This window comes from Phalacrocorax aristotelis, chromosome 11 (assembly GCF_949628215.1).
Source record: "Phalacrocorax aristotelis chromosome 11, bGulAri2.1, whole genome shotgun sequence".
In the NCBI taxonomy this organism is placed as follows: domain Eukaryota; kingdom Metazoa; phylum Chordata; class Aves; order Suliformes; family Phalacrocoracidae; genus Phalacrocorax; species Phalacrocorax aristotelis.
Window position 1 is genome coordinate 23,049,233 of NC_134286.1, and position 26,424 is coordinate 23,075,656.

At 48.9% G+C, this 26,424-nt stretch overlaps 2 long non-coding RNA genes across 4 annotated transcripts in view; both read left to right on the forward strand.

Annotated features, from left to right (window-relative positions):
* The window catches only part of LOC142063025 (uncharacterized), a 38,392-nt gene extending 20,469 nt beyond the window's left edge, over positions 1-17,923 (forward strand). The window contains exons 8-19 of the long non-coding RNA XR_012662613.1: positions 504-6,342; positions 6,418-6,544; positions 6,880-7,063; positions 8,431-8,665; positions 8,959-9,079; positions 9,752-9,964; positions 10,058-10,211; positions 10,445-11,685; positions 12,167-12,287; positions 12,626-12,787; positions 13,016-13,109; positions 13,253-17,923. This is a non-coding gene — a long non-coding RNA (uncharacterized LOC142063025). The remainder of the gene's footprint in view (positions 1-503; positions 6,343-6,417; positions 6,545-6,879; positions 7,064-8,430; positions 8,666-8,958; positions 9,080-9,751; positions 9,965-10,057; positions 10,212-10,444; positions 11,686-12,166; positions 12,288-12,625; positions 12,788-13,015; positions 13,110-13,252) is intronic.
* A 1,103-nt stretch (positions 17,924-19,026) lies between these two features.
* Positions 19,027-24,781, forward strand: LOC142063027 (uncharacterized). 3 transcript variants are annotated; one of them, XR_012662616.1, is made up of 5 exons: positions 19,027-19,330; positions 19,481-19,787; positions 23,188-23,326; positions 23,755-23,895; positions 24,468-24,781. It is a non-coding gene; the product is annotated as an uncharacterized LOC142063027 (long non-coding RNA). The 3 variants fall into 3 exon arrangements; XR_012662617.1 differs by having other exon boundaries at positions 19,034-19,330; positions 19,717-19,787; XR_012662615.1 differs by having other exon boundaries at positions 19,038-19,787.
* Positions 24,782-26,424: the final 1,643 nt, after the last annotated feature.

Consider the following 26,424-nt stretch of genomic DNA (forward strand, 5'->3'; position numbering starts at 1 on the left):
GAGTTACAGACACACAGAATAATAATATAAACGTTACCAATCCACAGGCATATGGGACAAGAGCACCTACCGTCAGGCTGGCATGTGTGTAGAAGGCATAGGTAGATATTGCCTATGTTCCCTTAAGCAGTATCTTATAACAGTTCATTGGTTTCTTTTGATTCCAACCAGCATTTGGTTGTTAGTCTTAGTAGCAATTGTACTGATTTTAATAGTAATCACTGTCTGTCACTGTTCTCACATGAACCGTTACAGATTTTTATTAACTTTGTGCCATAAACCAAATACTTCGTAAACATGCTATCGAAGGATGCCCTGCTTTCTTAATAAGAGACCCCACATTAGGTAATTAAACATCAAATGCAGCATAAGGACAAAGACCTAGCACGCTTTTATAGCACTTCTAAGGGTAAATCTTGGGTTTGCTGGAATCGATGGCAGTAATTTTCTTCTGATTTCTCAGTTCTAAAAAGGAATTTCGTATTTTCCTATTCCATTCACAGAATTAAAGAGGGAGAGCACTGCAAAACCATAGCCGTTCTGCTGGCTGGAAGGTGAACTTGCTGGACAGTTTTGCATGGTCGTGTAAACAGTGGGACTGGCAGGCGGCACCAGAAGCTGCGCACAGAGTGTGAAATCCTACGGTTCTGTTTTCTTTGGATAGCTTTGGCTGTAGGAAGGTGGGAGTTGCTGCGGGGGGTTATAGCAAGAGCCTCATCTCATCCTTTCTCCAGTCTCAGAGTAGCCACCTGCTTTCTAAGGACTCTTGCAGAGAACAGTTACAGAGGTACCTGCCTGAAGAGAAAGCTTCCAGCCATGGGCAAGTGTCTGACACGGGCCACATTTATGCAGATCTTTTATCCTGTTCATATAACTACAGATGTTCTCTGTGAGGCAAATTGTCAGTTGCCATCATTCCAGTGGCTTCAGTGGAGTTATGACAATTAATCCCTCCGAGAGCCTGCTCTGCTCGCTCTGCGACAGCCTGCTTCTGAAACCCCCTCACCTTTCTGCCCATGAAAGTACAGGCTGTCGTCTCCTGACCTCATATGCCAAGATTCAGACAACTTGACTGAGGCACTTGATTTAGGCATCAGAACTGTCGTAAGAAGGAATTCCCTCTCCAGTCTGTGGACAGAATTGGCTACCACCACCAAGGGATCCCGGGCGTTGAAGGGAGGCACCGTCCTCTCCCCACTGGCTGCAGAGGGGCCCTAAGTGGCATCGGAAGGCAATTTTGGAGTTCTTGCTTTAGTCTTGATCACCAACTTGAGATGGGCTGTTGTTGTCGTTCAACCCCAGCCGGCAGCTCAGCCCCACGCAGCCGCTCGCTCACTCCCCTGGTGGGGTGGGGGAGAGAATTGGAAGGGTGAAAGTGAGAAAACTCGTGGGTTGAGGTAACGACAGTTTAACAGGTAAAGCAAAAGCCGCGCACAAGCGCAGCAAACCAGGGAACTCATTCCCCCCTTCCGGTGGGCAGGCAGGGCTCAGCCACCCCCAGGACAGCAGGGCTCCATCACGCCTAGCGGTGACGGGGGAAGGCAAACGCCATCCCTGCCAGCGTCCCCCTTCCCCCTCCTCCCCCGGCTCCGTGTGCTGAGCATGACGCCGTGTGGTGTGGGGCAGCCCTGGGGGCAGCTGGGGTCACTGTCCCGGCCGTGCCCCCCCCAGCCCCTTGTGCCCCCCCAGCCCCTCGCCGGTGGGGTGGGTGAGGGGTGGGAAAGGCCCTGCCTCTGTGCAAGCCCTGCTCAGCAGGGACGAAGCCGTCCCTGGGTTATCAGCGCTGTTTCCAGCACAACTCCAAACCACAGCCCCGTACCAGCTACCGTGAAGAGAATTAACTCCGTCCCAGCCAAAACCAGCACAGCTGTGTAGCCCGTCAGCAATGCCCTGCACGTCTCTGGACCTGGTGGGCCTGATCCGGGGCTGCACGCCAGGATTCTGCATCAGCACACGACCAGAGACGACTGACTCTGAAGTCCTTCATGTACAGGGGTGGGGCTCTGTGGAGCATCAGTGAATCCTCTGTGGGACTTCACTGCCACTGTTGCATCAGATACAAACCTGAGGCGTATACGGATAGTCTTAATCTCACCTTGAAGCTATTAGGAAGTTTTTCAACTTCTTCAGCCCCAATAAAGTGGATGTCACCCTGCCTGTAACAGATGATTTTGTTGATATATTGAAATGAGGTGGCTAATTTTTCCTTAGGGTAAAAAAATGTATGAAATTCCCGTATCATCTGATACAAGTAAAGAGTCTGTAACTTCTTTCTCATTCATTTTCATCCAGTTTATCTGTTTGAGTTGCAGCTCAATTCATTTTCTCAGGATTAGAGCTTCTTTAAGGCCCGCTTCTTGCCATCCTTCTGCTAAAACCAGCCGGTTTTCTGGAGAACAGCGATGAGGCCACTTAATTTGTATCTCTTTTCAGAAGCCTTATACATTCTGTGAGGTTGTTTACTCTGCTTTTATTTCCATTGCCGATTTGATTAGCTCGGCCTTTCATACTTCTCTTTCTTTACTGGAAGATACAGCTCTGAAGTATGTATCTCCACAGTACAAGCTCTGAGACAAATAAATCAGTTGGCTTCTTTGCAGTGTCTCTCCTCGGATTAGTTGCTCTCTGTCCTTTCTACAAGGACTTGTAGCATCAGGCTCAGATTAGCTTCTCTTGATTGGATCATCTGTCTTGTAAAAGACATCCTCTGCTCTTCCTGGCTGCTCTGAGCGTGCTGCTTAAAAGCTGGTGTTCATGGAGATGGCTAAGAGAGCCTTAGCTTCAATCCTTAGGACAATTTGCTCTCGAACAGTGTAAGCAGCCCCAACTTTCTTTTGAAGCCCAAGGATGTGACTTTAGGTTAGAGAACATGGAACACTTGAGAGAAAATTAGCGCTCTTTTGTACTATTAAAAGGAACGTAATCACTGGTGATCAGTAATAAACCATGCCACTTGTTGGGCAGGTTCTGCCTTTGAGGGCATTGGAATAAAGACTTCGGCAATAGAAAGACTGAGACAACTACACTTAGGTAATTTAGGACAGGGACTTCTCTGAGGAGGCATAGCTGGAGGCTCTAGCTGTCTTCAAGGTAACCTAGAATATATCCCTTACTTTGTTAATTCCTTTCCTGTGGGATACTATAATCCATTTCATATGGTAATAGGACAGAAAATGATGACCTGAAGCTAAGGTGGCAGAAATTTAAGCTAAACATCACTAAAATTATTCAGGAGCTCTAAAAGTTAGCACCAAGAAAAGGTACAAATGTTGGAGGGATTAAGCACCCTTTCTTAAGGGAATCAAATCTGGCAGCACTTAAGGATGACACACTAACACCCCAATGTTATTTAGAACACATTTAGCGTATCAGAGAGAGCATCAGTGTTTTAGAGAGCCAAAGCACTCTGTATAGTTGTTGGGGAGGAAAAGTATTACGCTCCTTAGCAGTGGTGGTAGGGTAGTACGTATTTATCACCGCAGCAAATGTTGCCAGGATCGGCATTATTTTTTTGTCATTTGGTGGCCAGGGAACGTGTTGGGTGGGAGCAAAGTTCCCAAAAGCAATAGGGAGCACTGGTCTGGTTTGGTTTCTGGAAACAAGTAAAACCAGGTACAGGCCAGATTTTGTTTTCTGAAGTAAATAAACCTAAGAATGAGTTTAACTAATTACACCCCACAGAATAACAGATTAAAGTCATTTACAGGTCAGTAGCGAGGTCTGTGCAGGGAGTTTAAAAGAGACGCTAATATTTTAAAGCCGAGAACTCAGAAATTAGGAGAGAGTAGGATTACCGTTTCTCAGAAATGTTAATCTGTTGAGAGCACAAGACTGCCAGCGCAAGCCAGCAGTAGGCTTTGGTCTGTTTCAGCCTCGGTCAGTCACCTTTAGGATGAGTTTTAACTGGCATCGATAAACGCCCCAGCCTAAAAATAGAGATGGCCAAAATGTTTCCTTCTGTACAGGTTTTCTTCGCTGGGATGCTCGCTGAGCCGAGCAGAGGCATCTGCTGCTGCTGCATCATATTTGTGCGTATCTTGTGTATCTCCGTCTCTTGGACTGAAAGGTGAAATTCTGGTTGATTATTTTCCTTGCTGCTTTTGGGTTCCCTTTTGCTAATTCAACCTCCTGGCGTCCCCTTAATTCTGAGGGGGGCACATGTTTTTAAAAGGTTTCAGAAACCACTGTCTGTGGCATATTGTGAAACGCTTCTTTAACGTTAAGCTTATTTTCCAAAGACCTAAATATTCCAGTATCACTATTTTAAACTGTGCGTCATTATGTGTATCGCCGACAGCAAGAATTAAACCAGAAGAGGTCAGGCTTGTCTGGCTTCACAGTGAAAGAGTGACTAAAGGATACTGGAGGAGTTGAGAGGTTTGTTTCTATGGGTATGAAGTCCTTTGGAAATGGAAAAACCCACCTTTGCAGCTCTCTTGGTGCTCTTGCTCAGCAGAGCTGCAAACAAATTGGTCTCTGACACCTTATTTAGGGGCCTGTTACCGATGAGAATTCTGCTGGCGTGAAGATGCAAAGCTAAAAAGGGGCTTGGTCTGCCGTGATCTCCTGTCCTGAAGCTACTCTGCACTCACAAAATCCTGTACCTTTCAATATACCAGACTGAAAACGACCCAATAAATCAAACCAGAGGAAAGGATTTCAGTTTGTTCTTTACTTAGGTGGAAGGTTAAAGTTATCGAGGTAAATGTAGCTCTTCTGAAGCCAAGAAAATGTGCCATGAAATAACCTTCAACCATGAGTTTTGTCCTGAAGGCTGTGCTTAACATACCTATCATGTTTAATTGGCTTTTTTTTTTCTGCAGGGTACAGGTCAACTCACTGATTAAAGATCATACTGGAAGTAGGCCAGGCTTCACTTTATTTTGGTGGACAAAAATGGGTTGAAAGGGAATGGAAAGGTTAAAATATTCCCTTATTTATTTGGAAAACATGAACTGAACAAGGCCATACTGGACCAGCACCTGAAAAGCCAAGAAGTAAGGCAAACTCTAAATACCACCAAGGGAAGCGAAACCAATACGTCGGTGTGCGATCAGAAGAAACGAGGTGGTGATACGAACTCGTGTTTTACTGCTGAGCAGCAAAGGCAGTGAAGAAGGAGGAATATTCCTCGGCACATCCGAGGTACGACCGTTACTAAAGCCACCGGTGATGCACGACGATCTTTCCTCCTCCAGGGTCCCCAAAGACCAGCTGTTTCTCTGGAGACCGTGGCCAGCCGTCGTGTGCCGGGCGGAGCAGGCAGCGAGAAGCAGCGCGCGGTCTGACAGCGGGCTCGGTGCTGCCCTTTGCCGACGGAGCAGCCCCGCTCGACGTCCGACTCAGCTTCGCTGCTTGCCGCTGCAACACAAGTCGAGCCCCAGCGTGTGCTTCGGGGCTTCTTGGCACCCCTGCCCTGCACAGTTATTAATTTAACGGCTACGTTACAGAAGGTGGCAGCTGTTGTTTTTGATCTGAATGCAGTGCTGATTTCTCTCAAGGAGTCTTCGTCCCCGTAATTAGGAGGGAACAGAAAGAATACTGTTCTGGAACCATCTCGTGATATTTTTACTGCATCCTACTCATCTTTTTTTTTTTTTTTTTTTTTCTGACAGAGGGTACTATATCTTAATTATCTTTTGGCAAATCGTTGTTTTTTCCAGTTTACCGTTTCGTATGTTTGAAACTGAAGCTCTTTATAGCCTCCCCTTTTACTTGCTTCTCTCTAAATGCATTTTAGGGTTGCTTGCAAGGGACAAACAGACGCAGACATCCCTTTTTAGGAAAAATGGAGAAATAGAATGCACACTCCTCTTTTTTCTTTCCTCTCAGACATAGTCACGCACATTTTACCATTATTATCTGGTCATTGTGGAGAAACAGAACGGAAAGAAGCAAAAAGAGAGACGATAAATACGCCTCAAACCCACTTTTTTCTGACTAGGTTGCTCGGTATGGCCGTATGCGATGGCGGTTGTATGGAGTAAGGTGTAAGGTCCGCAGGGCATCACTGTTCAACAGAAGCAAGCACGTATCGCAGCGTGCTCAGAACGCCTACGGGGAACCTGCTTCCCAGTACGTTTCAAGCGGTTCCCTGCAGTTATATTACAGTCCTCAATCCCTCATTTGCGTCTCATCCAGGGATGATTTTCATCGCCCTGTGAAACGATTTGAGGTTTTGCTTTTCTGGCGAACAAAGCTAAAACAGACTGTAGAAATTTATCACGGTTTCTACATGTTAAACAAGTGAATCTCTGTTTCAGGAGTGCACAAGAACGGCTAGATTTGAGATCGCGGTGCGAGGTGGCTGTGGGGGGCAAGTTACAGCATGGTCGCTCTCGGGTGAGTAAGGCACTGAGGTATGAGAAGTCTGTTCTCACCCGGTTAAATCTTAACTCTGTGTTCCCCTTGTTACAGTGCCATGGAAACAGCAAAACTGCAGTAATCTCTTTTGGCCGGGCCTGTGAGTCCCTTCAGAGTTCGTCCCTGTTCATAAAAGAGTTCCAGAAGAATGTAGAAGACCAGTAAGTCCATCAGCGTGCAGGTGAGGGAGCAGGAGAGACCTCCACGTTGCAGCACAAGCTAAAAGGTGGTTGTTAGGAGGGGCGGCAGCCCAGCCGCATTGCAGCCCCGGTGAAAGGAGGCACTGCTTTTTGTGCCCCTTCCTCTCCCACCGCCTCTGTTTCAAGCCCAGCGTCCTCCCGGGGACGGGCGCATTCGGTTGTTTAACGTCACACCTTCGTTCGTCGCCAGCCAGGCGCGGGGCTGTTACAGAGAAAACTCTGACGCGGCAGCCGTCGGGGCAGTGCTGTCCCGCTAGCAAAGAAGGAAAAGGCGTGCAGTTTCTAGAAATGACGTGGCTGTTCTGTTATGTTCTAGAGGCATTTTGCGAGCCAGCTGGCAAGGGTTGGGCAGGTCCCACCGGATCTCGGAATGAACGGTACGAGAAGAACGTAAATGCGAATTCTTGGAGAAAGGCTAACGGCCAGATTCTGCTCTCTGCTTCATTAAACGTGGAGGGATTTCAGCGTAATCAGCAGCCTCGTTCTAGTTTTATGCTCAGGTAAGAGAATTTGGCCCAAAGAGATTGAGAAGAACTGATGTATGACCTTTTATTTAGTTGAATATAGCTGTTGTGCTCTGTTCAGGAGAATATTTTAACCGGGCCCCGTATAATATTGCCTGTACCCTCTGACTAATTTCTACAGCAATACTAATTTAATTCCGTAGCAATTTATTGACTAAGGAAGAACTAAATTGCCTGGCAGGAAAATGGAGAGCAGAAAGAACCTAGCAGGAGGGTTAAGTATGGCAGGTTTCACTGACCACAAGAGCACTAACTGTAATACAATGAAACAAAGTTCCTGTAAGAAAATAAATACAGCAGTTAATATATCACTAGCAGGTACGAGCTGCTTAATCTGCTGAAAGAAATTGTGGTTTTGTCTGCATGGAAGCCAGGCTCCATCTTGCCCGACATAAAAATTGCTTCAGAGCCTCAAGCCATTAGCTCATAAAGACCACAGAAAATAATGTTGCTGCCGCAGTACTTCTGCAAATGGCATCTCCATATCATTGCCCTGCTAAATCAGAGGAAAAAGAAGTTAAAAGATGTAAATTGTTCTTAAAATCAAGGGGGAGAGTGTTTGTGTGGGGTTTTTTAAACATTATGGATGATGTTGGTAAACTCATGTTAAGTGGAAAGTGGTTTTACTTCTTCCCCTGCAGGTTTTACAATTATTAAAATACAGAGGTTATAAAGTGATTTATTTAAATATGTTCTGAGGAATGTAGAATAAAATATTCAAAATTACTCAGACCTGCTGAGTTTTTGAGGATCCTTTCAGAAAGAGCTCTGAAAGCGGCTGAATGAACCCAGGCAGATTAAGCATCAGAAGTACACTGCTTAAATAATGAGCTTGTAATTGCAGCTTTTATGTACTAGGAACGGGCATTTTGGCCATTTGCTGTCCTTAGCCGAGACGGAAACTGCCTCCCCTTAATTCACTTTTACTCCACCGTGGAAGATAGTTTGCAGAGAGCACTGAGGCTCCGCTTGCTTAAGTGATGAGGCTGTAACAGCAAACTGCATCGACAACCGTTTTGTTATTCGTTAGAGTCGTTCTGATTTCAGACTCCCAATTTGCCAAACCGGATGCCAAGATCAAAATTTATTGCTGGTGTAAACAGATGTAAATCCATTGGTCTGGGAAGGTTAAAGATCATCGGAAATTATCCCGGTACAACCTTGGAATAACCGAACGCCTTTTGCAAGGCACATTTCTTTGAAACCCAGCCCTCCCTCTCCAACCCCTAGGAAGAAAGCAGAGGTCGTGCAAGCCTTCTGAACAGAGACATTCTCAGAGCTAGGTCAGGAGGGGATTTCAGGGCTATTAAGAAAAATAACAGGGCATCCCTCTCTCCATCCAGCTTCTACCTTTGCGGAGCAGGACCAGGACAGCTCACCCTCCCCGGGGCGCTGGGGGGTGTGTGGTGCCTTCCACCCCCTGGTTCCAGAGTACTTCAGCAGCAATGACATCTCAAAGCTCGCCTGTAAGATGGTGCCAGCCCTGCACAATCTTTTTTCCACATGGGGGAAAGAGTATAGAGGACTGAAAGATGAGGCTTTTGCGTGATCCCATGTATCTGGCGCTGCAAGGGACAGGTAAGTTAACACATTGGCTAATTAGGAGCAGGTGGTTGTGCATCTGTGGTGACAGCACGTACATCCTGCATGGTTTTGTATCTAAACCTCCAAAACTTAGGTCGTAGGTCTCCTGCTCAAAGTAGCAGCGCTCATGGCATCGCTAAAGAGAGTCCCTGAGTCCTGCCCCAGATAGCAACGTATCTGACCTGGATGCTGCCTGCCTTCCAAACCTGTATCCGACCTGTGATGGTTCTCATGTCACTTCTTTATCTACTTATTTTTCCCCATTCTGCTCCGCCGCCTCTGGATAGGCTGGATCCTCTGTAACAGGGGGAAGGTCCAGGCGCTGCGTGCAGGTCACCGCTGCGATAACCCGCTGCTTGTTCTGCCACAGTGCTGCTTCCGAACAGGGTGAAACCCTCCACCTCCTCGGTAGGTTAGAAATTATTCATGGGTAGAGTGGTGAGAAACGTATTAGTGTGGTGCTTTCCAAACCCACAGGGTTGAATCCGGTTTTGATTAGAAAATGGTAAGCTAATTCCTTGGAAAGATGAATTTGGTTGCAGTCCTCCCCCTAATGCCCTCTGTAGCTGCTGGCCCAGAGCGGCTCCGTAGTCATACATCTAGCTGAGTACGGCCCAGCACCTTTCCGTCTCCATCAGAAGCTGAAAACATGTTTCGACGTAGATGGAGAGTGTTTTGGTTTCATCTGCAGGCTCCAGTCTAGCGTGCCTGTGACTGGAATCGAGAAGAAGGTTCCTCAGAGCCACGAATGCTTGCCTGGCTGCTCGAGGGGACAAACAGCTATCAGCTCATTACCTGGCCGTAAAAATATATTTCCTATATAGAATGTGTCAAATCCTTTCCTTAGGATGACACTAAATGGTAAGAGGATTGTCAGTCTGGGATAGACAAACTCGAAATGGAGCTGGAGTGGTGTTCAGCTTAGTTTTTTCCTTTTAAAAAAAAAGCAAACGGGGGGGGATGTAATTCAGGAAAACCGAACCAACTTTACACTCTGGGATGTTGCAGCTCCGTTAATCAACGGGGCAGGTTCACCAATAGCTTCAGGAAATCAAACTTCCTTGTGTGATCTCTTCGCAGTGTACCTCAGCCCCGAGCTGGCGAGAAATCTGATGGTGCAAAGAGCCAGGAAGTGACTTTTAAGCTGCGGAAGTCCCTCAGTCCTTGACGTCGCCAGAGATAACACCAAGAGCCACTTACAGGGCTGCCTCGCGCTGACATGCGAGTACTGCTGGAAGGAATACCCGTTCGTTTCCAGCTGCCCAAGGAAACATTTGGTTCTCCTGAAGCACTGTAAGATCTGACAGGGAAGGCTTTGCTTTCATTTCTTATTTTTAAACGTAACGTCCAGCATGCTGAGCCTTAGCTGTCTTTGTCTCGCTTCAGTCCAGGAGCGCACAGATCATGTTTCTTCTTGTCAGCTCTCGGCAGTACCAGCACTCATCCGAAGTAGCTGTCTCCCCTTAACTAACCTGGAGTCAGGCAGAAAACTTGTGCGGCACTCGAATTGAGGAGAGGGATAACACGGGCAGGACAGGAGGTACGCAGCGGGGTTCCGACGGTGAGGGGCACTTGGGCAGCGTGAGCACTGCCCACCTAAGGGCTGGCTGAGGGATCTTCTCCGTCCCGTTTTCTGCGAGCAGCAGGGAAGCCGCAAGGTAGGGAAGCTAACACGGCGGCCGTAAGGTGGACTGGTATTTTGGAGCAGCTGCATTTAATTGGACTATGCAGAAGGCTCCTGGCAGGCTTTCATTGTTCTTGCACTTCCATCAGGAGTAACGGTGGTCTAAATGTGGAAGGGAGGACGGCGGGAGAAGAGGGGTGTCACAGGATTGCTGCCGTACCACTGACTGGTCAGAGCTCTACGTCTGCCCCCATTTCAGGAACAAGGGCATGTTACTTTAACTCTGTGTTTTGTTTAAGGCTTTATGGGTTTTGAGGCATCGACGGATAATGATAAGCATGGAGAAAAAGGCACCTCTTCTCAGCCACAAGGTAGTTAGGAGGCGTTGTGTCTTCCTCTCCATCTGCTCAGGAGCAAGGTCGTGAGTTAGGCAGGCGCTGGACCAAAGAAGGTCAAACCTTTGGTTCTGTCCTTGGCTCGTGGTCAGCTGAGGCGTTTACACACAGCCCTGTTAAACTGCCTGAGCTACCGTCCTTAAGGCTTGGGTGTATGTCTGTATCTCTGCCGGGGCCCCTCGTCAGCAGGTTCCAAGATGGCCCTTGTTTGAAGAGCCGTTAGTAAATGAAAGTAGCTCTCTTTCCACCCTGGAAGCTCTTTCTTCCCCCAGTGTCTCCTGGGTCATATATGGGGGCTGCTGTTCCAAGCCCAGCTTCACATTTCAATGTAATTAGATTGTCATCCCTGTCTCTGTCTTAATTAAATAACAAGCCAAGCATAGGCAGATAGGAGACTCAACACTGCTGGGCTGTCAGCTTCGGGGAGGAGATCCAGGCAATTTGGTTTAATGGGACAGTTTTTTACCAGCTTTTCTTCCCCTTTGACAGATGACTGCTTATTTTCTCCTGCCTGATAACGTGAAAAAAATATTGTGAATGAACAATTGTTTGCTGCAATTTGTTTAAAAATATACTTTTGAGCACAGCTAGCGTAGGCAGCGGTTGTCTTCTCGGACTAGTCCCGGGGTGGCGTCCCTCTGGAGCAGGTGCCTTGCTGCTTGAGGAGGAGTTTGGCCATGGGGTAACATAATGCCTCCCCCTTGCTTTTTTAAATAGCGGAGTCTGAGAGAACAGGGAAGCTGCTGCCTTTCACTGCATTCAGTTCCTGCCCTCTCATTCCCTCTTCTTCCCTCCCTTCCATCCCCTCAAATCTCTAGACGCCTCCTGCTTCCCCTTCTGCCAGCAGGGACAGCGAGGCTGTGAGAGCCGATAGACACGGGGGTGCCGCGGAGCTCCCCGACATCGCCCACTGCTCCGAGACCCCCACGGATACCTGCACCGGCCCTGCCTCAGAACCGCCGAGGCTCGGCATCGCGCCTGGCCCGCGACGCGGGGTGCGTCTCACTGGGCTGAAACACTGCGTAGTGAGAGCTCAAACCGCCCCGGGGGCCAGCGGGAGCCCGAGGCCAGGCGGGGCGGGGGGTTTGGCTGGCACCGCGCAGCTTGCGGTGGGTGCCCTGAGCGCAGGAGCGAGCGGGACGGTGCATCAGGACCAGCGTGGTGTGGTGTGGATAGCCTGGGGTGTAGCGCCTGGGTGGTGTGGATAGCAGGGAGAGCTGTGGGCCTGCGGGCAAGTGCATGGCCAGAGAATAATGCAATAACGAAGGTTTAGCACACGGAGAAAAGAAGGGACTTTGACAGCAGAGAAAATTTCTTGCCTTTAGAGATGGGGGATGGTAGACGGGGAGAAATGGGTGGGGGAGGAGAAAGTACAAAAAAGCCTAAAAGCCCTAGAACAGGAACAGGAGGGTGGAGTCTTTAAATAGACATTTGGAGCTACGGAGCCTGATTACATACCTGCTCGCTTGCATCCAGGCAGACTCCCAATGTGTCAGCCACTGCACGGTCTGCTCAGTGCTGTTTGGAGGCTGGGAAGTGCTCTAGACCATGGTTACACCCTGAACAGTTTGGATGTGAGACAACCGATGACTCGGAGGTAGGGTTCTGGCCCAGCTTTAACAACAGTGCAAAGGGAGCTGTGATTTATCTGGTGGCAGCATCAGTTCTGGAAGCGTCGAAAGGCCTGTGCCATACATGCAGATACATACAGAGCTGTTGCAATGCTTTTTTCCCCACCTTTACACCGTACTTTCCTACAACCGATGAAATACTGATGACTATTTCAGCACATGAAGACACTATTAACTCTTGACTTCAGCCAACTTGGCTAAGAATTCAAGGGCTGCGGCAGCTCCACAAAGAATTCTCTGCCATCAGTTCACTCCTCCTCACACGAACAATGCCCCAGACTCACTTCTCTCTCTCTGCTCTCAGCTGCAGCATTTTGGCACAGGGAAAGGGCACCCGCTGCTGCTAAAGAACTCGGTGCTTCGTAGATGAAAACCAAACATCTTGAATTCCACCTGGAGCCCGCTGGCAGCGAACGCAGGGCCCAGAGCACTTACGTGGTGTTTTCTGACGGCGACACGAGGCTTGGTAAGCGAGACCGCACATCTCCTTTTGCTCCCCGGTAGTTTCCAGGTGTGACCCCACAAAGAACACAGTGTAGGAATCTAATCTTGAGGTGACAAAAATGGAGGGTTGCAGCAAGATTCCTGCATGGGCCGTTGGGTCCCAGCACGTCAGCAGGACACTTGCAGCTTGCGAAGCCTTTTGTAGTTGCTCCAGAAAGAGCTTTCAGGTGTGTGTTATGTTGCATCACAGGTGGGTTTTGCTACGTGGCTTCCATCCCGCTGTCCCACCCAAGCGGCCCTTCTTGAACAAAAGCCTGGGTCTTCAAAGCCCTGCGCTTCGGATGGTGTGTATATTTAGTAATTACAATTAATAATTTAGTAAAAATGTGCCTGCTTCCCCCAACTGTCAAATGGCTTGGCATGCTTGTACTCCTTGTTTTCTTATAACGAGCTGTCTACAAAAGCAGTATCTTAAATTTCGTTCCAGACCTTTAACAACCTGAGCTTAGTGAGAGAAACAAACTGCCAGAGGATGCAATTAGCTTAAATTTACCTGAAACCAAAATCTTATCCAGTGACATGAATGAATCCCGAGTGGTTCATGCCTGGAAGGAGTTTCAGCAAGTGGAGATCAAGTCGCTTTTCAGCTCAGGTGCTCTCAGTCTTGATACCCCTTGTCATTTGCCAGCTGTCACCCTGTTTTCCTCAAGAAAGGCTCCACCAGCCTAAGCTTGGCCCAAGGTCCTCCCTGCATTAAGACCAGGGTATGCGGATATAGAACTGGATTTGTCCGATGGAACAGACATTTCGGGTGATGCTCTGGATTATCCTTCGGTAACTTCGCGATGCGGAAGGCTTGACTTGTTCACTGGCCTGGGCCTGATGATCAGCGATAGACCGGAGGCATCCCAGGGATCCCACCCGGCAAATAAACAAGATCAGACAAGAGGGTGTCAGTCTGCATGTCCCGACGAGTGGTCTGTGCGGCAGGATTTGAGGCAGCTGGTGGGTCAGAAAGCAAGGTCCAAGTCCTGAGCGACCGGGGCTTTCCTTTGGAGTCTGTTTAACCGTGTGCTTGTGTGGAGGCAGAGATTACGCAAACGAGTGGGAGACGGGGTACTGTTATTTATGTTACAGGCTCGTCCTGTATGTGTGAAGTGCTGGATGCACAGACCGCGATTTAGAACCCGGGTGCTGTTGGTGTACGTGCCGCAGCGTGCCGAGAGCCGAGCGAGCCGCCCGGCTGGCAGGGTTTGGCGCTGGTCCTGAATGTCACGCGACGCTTCAGCCCCAGGCAGCAGGCCATGGCCGGCCGGGACCCACCGAAGGATGGAAGAAGAAAGGCAACAGCGCTAGGAAAGCCAATATTTAAAATCCAAATCCGATTCGGGAAAAATATTTCCCACCTTTATGATGAGCCTGGGATTTGAAAGCCGCCACACCTTAAAGCGTGCAGGTTGCAAACCTGCACTGATTGTGCGTGCTGCCGCTGCGAGCGGAGGAACGGCGATGCTGTGTGTCCTTCCTGCCTGGCTTAATACTGCCGCCCTATGAACCTGTTTACAAGCAAATAATCCACAAAGAAATTGGACGGGTTTGGTTAATAATGCTTGGCAAACAGCATGGCCTGGCTATCAACGTCACGGTCTGATCCCTAGGCAACAGCTTCTCCTCCGCCTCATAGTGTTGCTCTTTCTGAAATGGGAGTGATAAAAGTGTATTAATAAGAACCCCAGCAGGCTGTAAAGACGGCTCACGGCTTGGGAAGAGGGTGCTGCTGTATCTTCACTAATAAATCAGGATCATTATTGCAGCAGGGGAGAGAAAGAGAACCCAGAGCAAAGGCATCTGCTGTGAATTATGTCTCCGAGCCTGCTGGAGCTCTCTGTCTTCCCGAAGCACTTGCTTCAGCTAAGCCACAGAGCCTGCCAGCAGCCATTAATCCCCTCCGCTCCTGCCGGAAAGCTGAGGCTGGGCCGAGGCAAACATTTCTTGTGTCTGACAGTGTGGGTTTGTGGTTTTTTTTTTTCCTTTTTAATACTTGCTGTAATGAGAAGAGCCCAGAAGCGCTCGGAGTGCTTTCCGCAGGGCCGACAGACGTGTGTGTCAACGCAAGAAAATATAAAAGCCGGTGAAGCTTTCCCTTTGTGCAAGTTCAGTCGCCCCCTCTGGCTCCGAACACATGTGCACATCGAGCGGAGTGGCAGCTGCTGAGCACAGGGACTTAACGCCAGCGCCGTGTCTCTACAGCATTTCCTATACAGTGCTTTTCCTTCGGGGGGACGGGGTGGGGGGGCGTGGGGGGAATAGCAGTAGTCAAACTGCTGAATTCATTAGTTTTCTGATTTCACCCAGACTTGTTAAGACACAAATGCCCTGAATGTGATTTTCTAAGAGTAATCCTGACTCATGCAACTAATCCTATTTGGGTTTTTTTTCTTTATTTTTTTTTTAATGGGGGGGAAACACAAAAGGGGCTTTTTTTTTTTTTTAGCTTGAAAGCTCGCTTGGACAAAGCTGTCTTCATACCCTGGTAATGTGATGCAAGAACCACGGCCTGAAGGCCTGTTTCGGGTGATGCGTGCTAACGTAACACAGCATGTCAGAGAGTATTTTCCAGACATTTACTCGGTATTTATGTCAGCTTTTCCCAGGGTTTACCACGGTGCGGTACTAGCACTTACGTGAGTACGAGCTTGCATTTTTCAGCCAGTAAAACCGTATGGATTTGTCTGACAGTCCTTTGCTCCTCAGCAAAGGAGGTGGAACTCGAACCCTCGATTACCGAGTCTGTATATTTTAAGATGTGAGTCACAAGAATAGATTTGACCCGCTTTTTCTATAAAATGACACACCTGATGCCAGCAGGCCCTTGCTGAGGGGTCTGTCCCCATCAGACCTAAGGATGTCATTAAGAAGCTGCGTTGGACGGGCAAGGGTGGTAACAGGACACGTTGCTTTATGTCCTGCGCGTTTTCAGCACCCTCGCTCTGACACTGCCTCCCTCCCCTGCTAGTCTGGAACCAAAACACCGGATTCCTGACAGCCGTCACAAGGCAGTTACGAAGGGGCTGGGTCTCCTCCAGCTCTTTGTTCGGAGGGAGCCCGATACCTTGGCACGGCAGTGCAGTGCAAGGGTAGGTCTCAGCACGGCTTTTCTCCTCCGAGGAGACCGATTGCAGATAAATCGTTCCCGAATGAACACACCCAGCAGCTGGGCAGGTTCGGAAGCTCCGGCTCTCAAGCTGCTCTGCCTTGCACGAAGCGTGTTTTGATGACCGGGGCCGGGCAGAATGAATGAAATTCTCATCCCCAAAATGTTGATTTGCAGTGCCTCATGGCAGTGCTCTTGAGAAGCTCGGAAAGAGCTGTGTGCTGGATGTTTACCAAGTGCTGAATAATGCATAGTAGTGAATCACACACAGATTTCCCTTTCTTCCTATTAGAATTATCGTAAGCGATAACATGATTGACCCAGAAGAAAGCCAACTCCAACAGGTGATGGTATTAGGGGACTCCCTATCTAATAGCCAAAGCTTAAACACTGAGTTTACTGTTTCCAACAAGTTTTAACTGCAGTGCATTACAGCAAGTGGTGTAGGAAGACCTTTCCTGTAAGGAAAACAAAAAAGAAGGTGGTAAAAATGGATGCTTAAATGTTACAGTAGCTCATTTAAATGCAGAGTTTATCTGTTTGCTGTAGAGATGGAACCAACAATAACAGATGGTGACAGGTAACATGAGAGAGGATGGTGAACAGGTTTTTCTGAATAATACCTAACGAACTAGATAAAAATAATGGAACAGAAACGCAGTTGAGAGGACACTTGGTATCACCCGAAACTCCTCCAGAAGGAGGTGTCTCCGCCTGGGTCACAATCCTGAGCTACCTGGATAACAGTCCTTTGTTATTTCTCTCTCCGCAGGCTAGCACGGAGGAATAAATAAGCCATTCCAACCACGTGGATACTGTTAACAGTTCCTGGCTTAGCTTTGCTTTCACTGTTTCTGTTTTGTCATCAGATTGTATGTGTGAAAAGGAAAAGAGACAATATTTCTAAGTTCAAGAGAAGACAAAAAGGTAAACTGATTGAAGTAGTAAAATCGAATGGATCTAACTTAGAGCTGCCTCCGTCTCTCCAAACAAGAGGAACCCCGTTCCCTGTGGTGAGGATGGTGGTGTTACTCATACTGCTAGTAATCGTGGTCAGGGTAAGGCTCCTTCTCCTGGAGCACCTTCCTCTTCTGCTCTTCTGGTCCCTCCAAACAGTTTCTGCCTCCAGCATCAATAACATTAGGCTGTAAGTCATTCCAGAGCTTTCCATGAAGTCGGCAGGTTCGAGGATCATTTGTACTCTCCGGGCAAAGGACTGTCACAACTGATTCTTACGGGGTTGTTACGCTCTGGATTTTGCTCTCATGAGTTACTGCTTTCCCCGCTGCAGAAATAGCCGTGCGATAGCAGAGACTGTGGGCTACACGTACCCCACTGCAGCGTGGTAGCACACAATAATGCCGCAGCCTGCAGTGCTCCTAGCACAGAAATTGGACAAAACCAGTCCTACAATGCCCGATGCATTACTGAAAGATGGTTTTCATTAAAAAAATCACTAAATGCCACTTTTGATACGCTGCTGTTACGCACCCGAGCCCAGCTCTGACCAGATGTGTGGAACAGCAGGCTCCGCTTTGTAGAGCGGGGTTTTCAAGTGCAAAGCGTGTTCCTTTCTGTGAAGCTGCTGCCTGTGCTTCCTGCTGCCTTAGAAAAACACTTCTCAGACCAACTGACTTCCCGGCAAGGAGAGATCGCTGCTGCTGGTTTCCCCGAGACAAGAACACAGGACCTGCACGTTTTTGCCGTTTACTCGTCATCGCCTCAGTAACACAAAAATCTCTTTCTCATCGACCTGATGTGTGAGACTTCGCAATGCCTGTAAGGGAGAGACCTCTGGCTTCCACTGCGTGTAATTTTCTGCTCTTCCAAGGCAAGGCTGGATGCAGGTCCCCGTGCTGAAAACCCGCACCTCGGGGCGTACAGTCCGCTCGAGAACAGCGCGCTGTGGAAAGCGTTTGTAGGCGTGAGTGATTTGCCTGAGCGTCTGCTGGGTCTCAAAAATGCTCTGTTTTGTAGGTCCATAAAGTTATTTCTCTAGATATATATCTCATTTTCTATGTTACTTGCAGAGGTGCCGGTGATCTGTAAACCACCCTAGGCAATACTAAGAGGAAGGACGTGTATCCTTAGTGAGGGCAACGGGACTCCTCTTGCTCGGAAGCGGAGGCAGCTTTGAGTTAGATCCATGTCTTGCTGCTTCTTCCTCCGTTTGTTTACAATTTGCTGTTTAACTTCAGCTACAGTAATTAATCTTAAAAGGCTTATTGTGCATATACTTATCCCATAGTTCTCTTGGCCTTTCACTACCTAGAAGAGGGAGTGCTTCATATTCCCGCTGTTTCCAACCTATTGCTTTTTGATACCTCTCTTAGACCCCTTCTGTTCTCGGACACTCGTCTCAAAGAAAACAACTAAAATGAACACAGCTGTACCGCTGGGTCAGGCCGCATCTCTCCGAGTTGTCCCGCTTCGGAGGCTCAGCCTGCAGAACCAGCCAGGAGTGCCGAGGCCAGCTGTCGTGTCAGGAGAGCACGTTTCCAAACCGTAACTCATTGATGGAGCCACTTCCCCTTACCCAGAGCCGCGCCACCCTCCTACTGAGGCCTTGATTCCTTTACATTCGTTCTCGGGGCTTGTTATGGTTCAATTTTGAACATTACACATGCTCCGTAGCGTACTGTGCTACAGGCAGACGCCTCTAGTCCCTTCTGCTTTTCCATCAGTTTTGGTAATTAAAGGTGCTCGTTAAAAGCGCCCACGGGCTGGAGTACCACAGTTCTCCATCCCCGAGGCCATGCCTGAAAGCCAGGCTGTTTCTCGCAGCAGCCTGTGGAAGTGGATGGGGGAGGTCTGTGGGGTCCCTGGGGAGGCTGGGGGCCGGGGTCCCGGGGGGTTCCCGGGGAGGCTGGGGTGGGGGGGGAATCCCGGGGAGGCTGTGGGGGGGAGGGCCTGGGAGTCTGCTGGGGGCTCGTCGGGGCATTGGAGCGGGGCCTAGTGCTGGCCCGGTGCCCGGGGAAAGGGGCCGGGGTCCCCAGCGCCCCCCCACAGCGCATGCGTGACCACGGGCTGCGGAGCGCCCGGCAGGGGGCGCGCATGAACCGCAGCGCGCCGCCTCACGCATGCGCCGTGCGTGCCCCGTTCCGGCGGCCCCGCCGCGGTGTCCCCGAGCCCTCCCGCACCGGCCACGGCGGGGCCCCGCGGGCCGCCTCACAGACACCGGCCATGCCGTCCGCGGCAGGTCGGCGGGCACCGGGGGGAATCGCGGACGCGCGGAGGCCCGCGGATAGATCGGCACCGCGGCTGCGCCGCCGCCGGGTCGGACATGCGCGGTGCGGCGGCGCCCCCGGAAGCGCTGAGCGATGGCTTCCGGGTGGCGGCGGCGGGGCCGGGCCGGAGTGCGGGGCGGGTGGTACCGGCGCTCCGAGCTGCTTTTCCCCCCTGAAGAGCAGGGTGAGTTCTTGTTTCTCCTCCGGAGCACCCACATTCCTCCTGCAGAGCACGGCGGGGAGTTTCTGAGCGCTGTACGGGAGGCGGGGCGCCGCTGACTGCTGTCACCTGCGGGCAGGCTGTGCTTCTACTTAAAGATCAGTTTTCCCAAAGCTCGGGTCGCCGCTGGCGGGATTCTGGGAGGAAAACATATGTACAGATGCCGGCTGGAGAACAGCGTCCTCCTGGAGAGGCTGGCGGCTCGTGGCTCAGACAGGTGTGCTCTTCCCTGGGTAAAAACTGGCTGCACGGCCGAGCCCAGAGAGCCGTGGTGATCGGAGCTAACCCCAGCTGGCGGCCGGTCATGAGCCGGGCTCCCCAGGGCTCAGCGCTTCGTGCAACTTCCCCAGGCGCAGAGCCAGGCAGGGGGATGGATTTTCTCCTGAGGCACCCAAGTTTCGCATCCAGCTCATCCCAGCAGGTTCGTGTCAGAGCGTTGCTGTGGGTTCCCGCCATGCCTTGCCACAAGGAGGATGCACCTGTTTAAACAGTGTCCTCTCATGCTGGCGCTGCAGCTTTATACGTTTTTATTTTGTCATGGCAACAGTAGCCTGTTCTCTGGGATTGAGATGTTTCGTTTCAGTCGCTTCTGTTTGTGTATTTTACATGTTGTTCTTGCAGAAATATTTTGTATGTTTACTCTCACCCTTCCCCCCCCCCGCTCCAATTTTATATAGTTTTACAATCTTTAATTGCAACAAGTAGCTGAATAAAGCAGTGATTAAAGTCAAACTGGGTATTCCATCGTGTGGCTGCGAGCCTTCGGAAGAGAAACAAACACCCTAGGGTGGTTTGTAATCTTTCTGGGATGACTCTGGGGGAAATCCTGATGAAGTGTCCCATTTTTTACGTTGTTCCTACAAATTAATTACTTTGCAAGCTCTTCCTCTAAGAAAAAAGCTCTCTCGCTTCTTAACAAGAGCAAGCTGACAGCAGTGGTCTCACATCTGTAATTTTGTTAGTTTTTCTCACAGTTGTTGTAGTTCTTTCTCTCCGTCACGTTTCACACAGAAATTATACGTGGGTACACTTACAGCAACGTACGGTACATATGTGAGCCGTTAACTCGGTAAACATTATATGTAAAGTAATTTAATTTCTTCTGGTTTTTTTGGTGCCGTCACTGTTGCTAGACAGAAGTTTTGCATCGGGTTCTAGAATGCCTGAAGAAAAGGCCTGTGTGGTCACATCTGCTGCCACAAGAGGAAAGAGAATTGGGGGTACATGGGGTTTGTGGAGGCTGGGGGCGTGGGGGGGATTATGCCTCCTGAAAGGAGTTAGCTTATAGGCACAACGCGCTGCCTAGGTGGTCAGAGCTTTGGGGGGCTGTGTGGTTTTGGCGGGGCGCACTGCCTGGTGAGTTACTCTGGTAAAGTTTTCACTGCTAGAAAATCTACAGGTGTTTCTGCTGTCGTTCCTGAACATTTTATAGTTGACTCCCACTGCCCTCACAGTCAGGACAGTGTTGTCCCGGTCTCCGTTTCCCCTGTATTTCCCCAGAAGTTGGCACCACCGCATTGCTTCAGCCCGTGTTTCCTCCCCCCGTAGTTTTAAGATGTTTAGTGGAGAATAACACAATTTCTGATTTCAGGTGCATCTTCACCTTCTTTTGTTTAATGTTTAATGTAGTCTTTTTCTCCTTTCCTGTGGATTTTGGTGCAGAGTGGGGATAGAGGACACGCTGCTGGGCTCGGGGCGTGACACGGAATCGGGGAGGTGTCTGGGGAGCCCAGCGAGTTCAGGTGTTGCCTTTTGTTAGGTCTCTCGCTCGCAGCACAGCCTTTAGTTTTTTTGAACGTGTGGCTTGCTTGTTGCTTTGCTTCGCTCAAGAGTTTTCTGTACAGGCATGGCAATCCTGGCCTCGCAGGCTGGGTCAAAGCCAGTTCTAACAGCAAAGTAAAAACATAAGCAACAGTGAGTGGAAATGGGGAGCGATGAGTTCCACGAGTCACAGTACCAGCTTTGGGAAATTCCTTGGAGGAGCGGTCCTGGAGGACCGTGAACCAAAGGGCTCTGCCGTATGAATTCCTGCTAAAGAATAAAGATGCTATATTAAGCTAATCTTTTGGAAGGTGTAAATGCTTAAAGATGTTTGGTCTCCCGAGGTGAAAGAGGTTGTTAGAGCACGTGATGTCTTTTTTGCTTGAAAAGAAGAGCTTTAATTATCTGAACTGATTTTGTCTTCACCAGTTTAGCTTGTGGGGCTGTCTGAGGGGGAGTTACACGATAGCTTTCTCGGCCTTTAGGAGGGGTAAGTGAAAGCGTCACTGCTTCTGGGTTAAAAATCTCAGTTGAGGGAAGGCACATAAAAGAGGCTAAAATGGTTCTGATGCCAGTTGTGACTTTACCAACACAGATCTAGTTGAGGAACACGGGCGAGGCGGCTGCTTCGGTGTTCAGACTGCAATTCAGTGTGTGTTCAGGGCTCAGCGGCAGCAGTGGGAGAAGGGGAGTAACTTGAGTGGCTGTGGTGAACCCCTGTCCGAAAGCATCTTTAATGTGCAGAACTTGGAGGGGGTCTGGCCTACGGGACTGGGATAATCCTGGAAAAAATCACTAGCTGGAGAAGCCTCCCAGGCTTAGCTGGGAGGTCTTCAAGTCGTGATTTGTCCATGGGGGTGCGCATTAGGTGAGCTTCCCTAAATAGCTGCCGTTTGTGCTGGTTTTTGCCTGCTGTCTGGGGCCTGCTATTAGACTCATCGGATTTCCCAGGGTGGTTACGTTGTAAGAGGAGGAATAACTCCTATCTGTGCCCTTGAGTTAGTGAATATTGTGTGGCTGTAAAGCTAAATGCGCGTCCGCAAGCTAAAGTGGAGACACTCGGCGTCCCAGTTTGCATTCAGAGCCCTACAAGCTCATTAACGGTTTGACCGCTTGCTCTGTGTAATCCTGGCGGGTTTGAGAGAGGATTTTGTAATTGTTGTCTTTAAAGCAGAAGATAAAAAGGAACATTGCAGAAAACAGAAGCGTGATTACAGCCGAGAATCGGAGGGAGACAGACTGCATAACTTGAAAAGCAAAGGCAATGTCTAGCTTTCAAAATAAAGCTAAGAATAGAAGGGGAAGGAATTCTCAGCATGAAGCTGGAGGATACATCTTACAAGACCCTCTCCTGTGTGTACATGTCTAATCATTCACTGGTTTTCTTTTTTCACCTCCGCATACTTCATGATCGTTTTAGCTGATTGCAGACGAAACATAAAACAACAAAGCTGAAAAGTGGGTTACACGGAGACTACGGAGCGGTTTGACATGAAGAGCAACAGAGGAGCTCTCAGGAAAGAGCCTTCCTTTCCTGTCAGCTTGAGTTTTATGCACAGCTATTTGACATCCAGATATTCTTAGAAAATACTGAACTAATCAGGTTGGCAGAGCATTAACTTTGCCCTCCAGGCTGACCGGCGATCAGCCCCGTGTCTGGATATAAACTGACCCTAACGGAGGTGGATTTCAGTCACCAGCAGAATGCAGCCTTGCACTCGCTCCAGGGCACAGAATTAAGGTGCAGATAAGCTATGCTGGCATGCTGAGAGTTTTCAGGACCTTTCCAAAGTATTTTGCTTCTCCTTTCTGGTTTATTGTAATGTCCATGCAGCAAATCCCTCTGAGGTTGTTAAACTTGAGGGTTATAATTTCAGTCCAATTTAACAAGCACCATCTGCTGTCAGCTTCTCAGGACTGCAGGTGGTCACAGAACTACAAGTATTTAGAGACACGCATTTCAATAAGTGGCGGAGGAGAGGTCAGTGAAACTCAGACAGACTCTCTCAAATCTTTTTATCTCAAATTTTGTATTTTTTGCTCTGCTTGCTTCCTCACAGGGTGTCTGTCACCTACCAAATAAAGAAGATGGAACAGCCTCTCCACAGCAAACCTGACGAGTACGCTTGGTCTCCGCTACATCAGGAGCGTTTGGTCGGAGATGGGCAGCCAGACATCTCTTCCCATGTGCAGAACGCGGTATTTGATCAGTACCCAGCTCCTTTGGGTGTTGGGAAGCCATTGTACAGCTGCCGATCTGCAGCGGGTTGTTAGCGAGGGTGCCGGATCTCAGCTCACAACTGCAAAACAGGCTCCTTTATGCCCGCTTCCCGAATGACGAGCTGCTTTATCACGCCGCTCTGATGCTTCAGCGTTCGCTCCGAGCAGGCCTTCTAGCACCATAACCGCCGGTTCAGCACCGGTAAGTTGCAGGCCAAGGCAGTTGTGGGTACTTTCCCCTATACACGTTGCAGCCGAGCGTCAGGCTTCTGGGAAAATAAATGAACAGAATTTTGAATCTGTGCACTTCGCGGGCAGTAAATCGAGAAGAACGGCTGAGTGGCTGAATTCCAAATGGCTTCTGTTCATATTTGTCTCTCATGTATTTATTCTCTCTCTCGTTCCAGACTCACCCCCTGGAGAAAAGCCTTACTGCAGCGTACTGTATTTCACAAGCAGCAATATATTGCATCAGAACATAAGAATTTACGCTGTGGAAATGGGCTTCACGGTCAACGTGCCTGTGAGCCCCCCCCTGGGTGCAACGGGTCAGTTCATGCCTTTGGGCAGGGTATTTTTTTCTAGCTACATCCTCCGCGTGGTCTTGTTCTTAAATTGCTTTCTCAACATATTGGGAAAGCTTCTGGGAATACTGTAGTTTGCTGAAATGTTTCGTTGTCTCCTGGCTGACAGCGGGTGCCCCTGGAGCAGGGAGAGGCAGCCTGATAACCTGCAGGCAGTGCTGGCATGAAGAAATCGCCTCTTCAGCCCGCCGCACCCCCTTGGGAGGGTTTTACTGTTAACCTACAGATCGGGTCTTTTTAAGGACGGCATGCTCACACAGTGCGTTGTCTTCCCATCCTTTGGAACAAGATCTATGGGGTTGAAGGGAGGGCTGGCTGTCCATTTCTTTTGTTTTAAAATTCCACATAACACCAAAAGGTAATTAGGTATCTTACTTCCTTTGGCGCGGATAGTTATTAATACTTAAATACCTTTGTGCCTGTGTGAAAAGGTGTGTGGTTTCTGTGCAAATCTGTTCTACTTAGGGGGTTTGTCTTCATCGTGGCAGTTCAGGGTGGTAGCAAACTTTTAAATCTCACCCATAACGAACTTGCAGGTGATGCTGAGAAGGCTCTTCCAGAAGAACGCAAAGACAATGCCTTTGACTCTGTCCGCGGAGGTACCGGCAGCCTGAGGATGAGAGCGAAGACCTGCTTGCCTGCCTGTTACCTAGTGACACTCGCCTGGTCTTCTACGAACAGTCAGACCCGAGCGCAAGTGGATATTCATTCCTGAAACGTTGCGAGAAGTGGACGTTACTGATGTTTGGAAGCAAGCCCGGGGCACCAGGGTAGCATGTGAAAATGAAATCCTGTATTACCTCATTTTGCTGCCTTTCTCTTACATAAAAGCATTTAAAGCAGAAGAAAACATGTAGTGTGCTAAGAAAAACCCGCAGCGAAGGCGGTACAGTAGTCGGACCCCTTGGAAGAAGGTACCTTGTCATGTGCTGGCGTGCTTAGCACAAGTCCTATCGGACAAGAGTGAATCGTGGGCTTCTTTTTTACCCTGGGGAGCAGGGAGTTCCCACTCTTAAACATGATGTTTTGTCTTGCTAAAGTTCTGGCAGCTCAGCTGGAAGAAGGCGGGTACTGATCAACAGTGACAGCTCTGTGGAGTCACCGCGTGATTTAACGAGCGGCATAGTAACGAAACCAGCTAAACAACACATAGGTGCTGAAGCTATTTTAGTCTCGTTCTAGTGGTAGCAGTGCTTAGGCTGTGATCACGATTAGAAAAGCCCAGATATTTTTGGAACGGAGCAAGTCTTTCTAGCTTGTTTCCTGCCCTACAGCGAAAGATGATCAGAGTACTGGTATCTTCATGGGTTTGTCTCTCTGCAAACGCCCCTTACCGCTTGATACAAAAACCAGGGCAGTTTGTCAAGGAAATAGTGTAGCTAGATCGCTTTTGGCGATTTACTGTGTATAACAATCGTAAAAGCAAGAGGTTAAAAGTCCAAAGAAGTACGATTGCTCGTCCAGCGGTTGCAGACCGCCTCATGATGTACTGCGGTTACTTCTGTACACTCCCTGCGCTGCAATTTTTATAGCTTTAGAGCATTTTGGGTTGTTCTAGTGAAAGTTTTGCCAGCAAAGCCTCTAGCATTAACAACTTGAGAATACGGTGTACAGAATGCACGTAGCAGAAGGCGTTTTATAAGTAACGATAGCTCAGATGAGGTGCTGGCAGCAAGTGAATGCTGGTGTTGTGCAGTTAAATTATAAGCTTACTCCGTTCCAGAACTTGAGACAAGTTTCTCCCCTATAAGAATATCAGGGAATTAGAAGGATTTTGTCAGAATAATCTGGCTTTGTACTTTTTTTTTATGTGAAAATGTACTTTTAAAATGGGGGAGGTGTACAAAAGGAAGGGGATTGGGGGAGAAAACCATATTTTATTCTACTCCCCCTTCACAAATGAACAGAGGGCACCTAACTAGTAGCAGCAGCTTGTAATTATGACTTTCCACCAACTGCTAAACAGCGTAGTACTTTTTGAAACATAAATTTGGCAAAGAGGCTTGCTCGTGTGCTGTGTCACAGCTAATGGCACCTTTAACTTCTGCTTCACTGGGACGAAGTTGAACAAAGAGTTCAGCAGGAGAAATGAAGAGCTGAAACGCCTCTAAATTCCCTTGGCAAAGGTGGACCATGGCACGTTGTTACAGAGCGCAGGGTCATCGTCACAGCTGCCACTGGAATATGTTTTGCATGAATGTAAAATGGATGTACCACAGAGCCGGGCAAAACTACAGAGCTCTGCAGTATCAGGTTCAAGGTCTGACAAGGAGGTTGTACTAGATACTTGAAATGAGCAAATATAAAAAGGAAGTGGGGTGGATGTTTTCTTGTCATCTTTCCCAGTCTTAAAAGGAGGCAGGTAAAACCATTCTTCTTGTCTGTGTTGGCTCTTAAAAGCCTGAGGTAATGTGGGAGGGGAAAAAAAAAGGCTTAAAGCTTAAAAAAGCTTAAAAGCCTGAAATTCTCTGGGGTGATCTCTTCCGTTCCAAC